The sequence below is a fragment of the Centruroides vittatus genome, unplaced genomic scaffold (genome assembly GCF_030686945.1).
Source record: "Centruroides vittatus isolate TY-2023 unplaced genomic scaffold, ASM3068694v2 contig_503, whole genome shotgun sequence".
NCBI classification, from domain to species: Eukaryota; Metazoa; Arthropoda; class Arachnida; order Scorpiones; family Buthidae; genus Centruroides; species Centruroides vittatus.
In genome coordinates, this window is record NW_027122290.1 from 140638 (window position 1) to 146777 (window position 6140).

The window sequence follows — 6140 nt, forward strand, 5'->3', positions numbered from 1 at the left end:
AAGTAGAATGTCTCTACGAAAATCACACGATTTACTAATGAAGAAAGAAGCGACAGAATACGTTTATAATCGAAATCCCGATAACATTACTCGTTGAACTCGTTACCTTATCAATGGTTACAAATAGCAATCCCCCATATTTTAATATTTGTATCGTAACAGTTCTATGTAATTTTTAGTTTATAAAAAGAAAACGTAGAGAATCTGAGAGATAAAAGTTAAAATTTCCACTTTAGTTTCGAACTATATGACATTGAACACTTCTAAATCACAAAACATTTAAAATTAATTTAGACTTTCTCCATTTTTCAAATTACTTGATTTCACTATTTTTCTCAAAGATATTAAATGAAATAATCTAGAAAAATATTTCATTTCAGGGTAATGATAAATTTTATAAAAATTGTAAATGCTAATAAAGAGTAAAATTGTCATTAAGCCGGATCCTACTCGAGATATGACACACGACCCCATTTATCCTCTCACCTCTTCGAACTTTAATGACATCAATTCCTTAATAAACAAAAGCCCCGAAGAATTTCGAAAATTTTTCGACCAGAAGAACAGAACTTATTAAGCTTTAAATAGGGTGAACAAAATCGTTTCACACACACACTAATATCCATAGAATACAGAAAAAAGTTGCGATTTTCTTTCCGCATTTCTGGAAGTTTTAAGATCTCCTGAGTACAAAAATGGAATCTTGGTGATCATTTTTACACCGATTGCCATACTTTTTTCTGTTATATTGAAGAGAACTAAAACAATAAACACGGTTACAAAATTTCAAACATTTTCAAATTTAACCTAGTTATTTAATTTTAAATTTAAAAAACAATGAACTTTGAATCATAGTACTTAGTACGGTAAACGTTCGAGTTTACTTTACCGTTTAAGAAACTATACATATATCGTTGACATTTCCACTCATAAATAGAAGAATTGAATTTCCTGTATTTCTTACCATTAAAAACAAAAACATAGCTCTTTATTTGATTGAAAACGACTGTATACAACATAGAAACAACGAAATACTTTCAACATAAACTATTTAAATCATAACGACATACTGTTATGATTTAAATAGTGTAACGACATACTGTATATGTTACCGGCAAAACCCGATTTTACGCCAAACTAGTTTAGAATTATTATTCAAGTATATTAATGGTTAAAATAAAATTAAAAGGCGATCAATTAGATGAACAATATTTATTCAAACATAGTATGAAAATTCGAACCCGCCGGAACCGAAATCTAGCAATAAAATCGTTTTATTGCATGTTTCCCACGGAGGCAGAACTGAATCATGTGGAACTGAATCCAAATTGTTCTGGTTGGTGAAGAAAAGTAACGTAACCAAAGAGATAAAAGGGGGAACAGAGAGGGAAAGGGGGCCGGTTACACAGTGTCCGTCCGATCCTAACACGTCCCGTGTCCGTCCCGAAGGAAGCCGATGCCGGAGACGAAGACCGAGCTGAGAATATTCTTCCGAATTTCGTACGAGGACCCATCCACTCGAAAGACGAGGTATGATCCCCCAATCCTTGTGAACTCTCTCTACGGGTACCCTAGAAATAGGCGAAGCGATGTATATCATCCATTATTGTAGATGCAAGGTTTAGTTATTAATAAATTGTTTTTGTTTATTCCATCGATGCCATTTATTCGAGTATCGCCGTCGCTCTATCGTCGGACCCATTCTCTTCCTCCACTCGCGTAACGAATAACGCCTAACAAACCCAAACCGCCATCTTGACCGTGGGCAGGTCTCACCGACCTGTTAGCCGAAAAAAGGAGGTACGACTCCGTCCACCTCCCGGTGAACCCACAATAGTCTACTTAATTATAAGAAACGGGGTTAATGTTACCCTAGGTATCGAAGGTCGCGGCTCGTCTCCAAGTCCAGCAATCAGAAGACAGGGAACAGTGGGGACGAGCGTTCTTACTTAACCTAACCTATACTAATAAATTACCATAATTATTACCAACCATATTATTAGAATAGGTTAGGTTAGGTTAGAACGTGTGTCCCCGGTGGCGGTTCGTCTCCCATTAAAGCAATCAGAAGACAGAGAACAACGCTTTCCTGTAAGCCTAGAAGTTTGACAATGGCGTTTGAAAAGTCAACGGAATCATGCTCCACATTCCAAACGCCATTGTCAAACTTCTATGACTACAGGAAAGCGGCGCTGAACGTCCGACGTACACGTTTCCGCGTTTAAAACTTCGGCCTCAACCTCGCTATTTATTCCTGAAGGTGTACTACTAGCGAAGGTCGTGTATTGAGAATATGTAGATTTATGAGCAGGGCCGGATCATCGCATAGACAAATGAGACAAATGTCTAGGGCCCGGTCAAACTGTCTATTTTGAAAAGATTTGTAAATAAGATAGTTTTATTTTCTGCTAAACAACTATATATAATAAACAAATAAACAAAAATTTATTGTTTTTATATGGTTATTGCAAATTCTAAAATCTAAAGAAAATGTGTTTTTATGTTTGTTCTTATCAAAAGTAATTCTTCCGATAATTTACAATATTTTTATAGCGATAAGAATAATATCAACTACAAGATGATGAGCCCAGCGTTGCCCAGACAACAAATAATAACAAAGGTTAAGATTATTAGATTATTTCGTACTTTTCATCTTTGTATTATATTATATTATAGCCATTAGAGCCATATTATTTATTGTTTTATATTTTTCGTGTGCTTTATTTCTCGTGGGCGAGGGAGGTGGCTCGGTAAAAAAAAAAAAAAAAATGTCTAGGGCCCCAAAGTGGGTTAATCCGTCCCTGTTTATGAGAGAACATTGAGAGATGACTGGATACTATTTACACACAGACTTTGGTGCATGCTATAGCAAGAGAATATGATTTGTCACTTGCCATAGAAGTTTGAAGACTGAATTATGATTTGATTTTGGTGCTTGTAAAAGAACACAATCAGACATTTTGCTAAACACGTTCAACTCAGAATTCATAAATGTTACTCTATAGAGAATCTGCAGTAAAATTTAAATGCTTAATAATTGCAAATTATTAAGCATTTAAATTTTACTTATTTATTTATTTTACTTACAAATTAACACTTATAATTTTTCGTTTCTTTTCTTTTCTTTCGAAGACACAATGTAGTGACGTAAACTTAAACACTGGGCGAATTTTTCATCCTTTTTATTCGGTTGGAACGCTTTTTTATTACATAACGCGTTTCGGGCCGATGCCCCTCTTCAGCCAACTAAACATTAAAAAGTGAGAGATGACTATATACAAATATTTAAAATAAATATCGTGACAGTATACATAATTAGTTTTTTAGAGGTTGTTACCTTCTAAATCCTGGTAAGAGCTTGTATACCGTTAAAAGCTGGTCCGTACCTCATTCGGTAGTTTAGACGGATGTAATAGTCCAAGGGTACGAATCTTGATAAAAATTCCATAAAAAAGGAAGGTTTAGTATCAGTCTGTAGAGGTATACGGGGTTATTCTTTCACAAATCATATTCGTGAAACCATACCTGAGATTCGTCTTCCGGTGTGTTGTCTAACACTGAGCTCGTACTCCTCCACCTCAACTGCGGAGCACGATCTATTTTTAATTTGCATATGTCTGGTCGAGCATTAGCAGGGGAATGTTCCTTTTTTTTTTTTTTTTTTTTTTTTTTTTTTAATAGGTTTCTTTTCCGATAAAATTATTCGGGGGGTTTAGCGGTGATTTTTTTAGAACATAGCACGTGGCCATTGCTATTTTTTCCCGCTTTTAGTATTTTTAATATTTGTCGCTATGCAAATGACGTAACAGATCGTAAAACAGTTTTTTATTTTATAGTATATTTTATAGTAATTTAATCCAGTTTTCATTGATTTTTATGCTTAGATTAGTATTTATGCAGGTCTTATTTTTATTTTTAATGATTTCTACACTTTCTTTGAATTTTCTGTTGTATGTCTTCTTTTCTCTATGTAAAATGCTTGTTTTAGTATCATCGATTTTACAGTTATTTAACACACAATGGTCATGGAATACTGAGTTAACTCAGTATTCCATGACCATTGTGTGTTAAATAACTGTAAAATCGATGATACTAAAACAAGCATTTTACATAGAGAAAAGAAGACATACAACAGAAAATTCAAAGAAAGTGTAGAAATCATTAAAAATAAAAATAAGACCTGCATAAATACTAATCTAAGCATAAAAATCAATGAAAACTGGATTAAATTACTATAAAATATACTATAAAATAAAAAACTGTTTTACGATCTGTTACGTCATTTGCATAGCGACAAATATTAAAAATACTAAAAGCGGGAAAAAATAGCAATGGCCACGTGCTATGTTCTAAAAAAATCACCGCTAAACCCCCCGAATAATTTTATCGGAAAAGAAACCTATTAAAAAAAAAAAAAAAAAAAAAAAAAAAGGAACATTCCCCTGCTAATGCTCGACCAGACATATGCAAATTAAAAATAGATCGTGCTCCGCAGTTGAGGTGGAGGAGTACGAGCTCAGTGTTAGACAACACACCGGAAGACGAATCTCAGGTATGGTTTCACGAATATGATTTGTGAAAGAATAACCCCGTATACCTCTACAGACTGATACTAAACCTTCCTTTTTTATGGAATTTTTATCAAGATTCGTACCCTTGGACTATTACATCCGTCTAAACTACCGAATGAGGTACGGACCAGCTTTTAACGGTATACAAGCTCTTACCAGGATTTAGAAGGTAACAACCTCTAAAAAACTAATTATGTATACTGTCACGATATTTATTTTAAATATTTGTATATAGTCATCTCTCACTTTTTAATGTTTAGTTGGCTGAAGAGGGGCATCGGCCCGAAACGCGTTATGTAATAAAAAAGCGTTCCAACCGAATAAAAAGGATGAAAAATTCGCCCAGTGTTTAAGTTTACGTCACTACATTGTGTCTTCGAAAGAAAAGAAAAGAAACGAAAATACAAAACACGGTTTCCTCAAGATAGACTTATAATTTTTATTACTGTATGATGAAAATTAGGTTAATGTTACCTTAGGTAGCCAAGATGGCGGCTTGTCTCTAATTCCAGCGAGGAAACAGTGGGACGCAGGTTCTAACCTAACCTAACGTAATCTATTCTAATAATTTGATTGCTAATAATTACTGTAATTTATTAGAATAGGTTAGGTTAAGTTAGAATGTGCGTCCCACTGTTTCCTCGCTGGAATTAGAGACGAGCCGCCATCTTGGCTAGCTAAGGTAACATTAATCGAAAATTATAAATATAATTATATACACAATATACTTATACCCAGTGGTGATATTCGGCGGGTTAGTACAGGTTCGGCCGAACCCGTTGTTAAAATTTTCAGTTTCCCGAACCTTGTTAAACACACGGAACATTTCTCAGTGGGTTTGTTTGTTTTAAAAAAATATATTAAAATATGCTTATTATACTCTGTAATACTACTAAACTAGAGCCTTATACCCGTTCGTACCGAGCATTTCAATCTAGATTGTGAGCAAGGTCAGGGAGTATGTCTTGGTGCCATCTCTCTGGACCGTTTCAATCGAGGTGTAATCGCGATCGATTCAAGAGAGTTCTTGATCCAGTCATAAGAGAGATCCCAGAATGCCACGCGCACGAGATAATACAAGATGGCTGTCGAACACGTGTCGGGCTATGGACAGCGAAAGAAAAAGTATAATGTATCTCGAGAGATGATGACACGTGTGTATTTCCAGAAGTGCCATTTCGCGGTAAAGATTACCCCTGCCTAAAAAAAAAGGTCGACAGCCCTAAAATATTATCGTTACCTGCCCTTCACCCATGGCTCGTTACGTTCCAAGTACGCCACTGATTGTTAGATATACGGTTGCAAGAAAAGGTATTGTATTTATTTCTAGCCAAAACTTCCATTTCATTTGTCGGTGATTGTCAGGGAAAAATTTTCTGCTAGCCTTGTTAAATATTTCGAATATCACCACTGCTTATACCCCGATTTTCTTCTATTTAACGAAGCAATATATCAGATAGTTTAATAACAAGTATTCAGTATAAATGAATAGTAATATGCAATACAGCTTATAAACGATTTATTAATTTTTAATTATTTTTACTGCATAAATTAGTTATAAATGGTAAT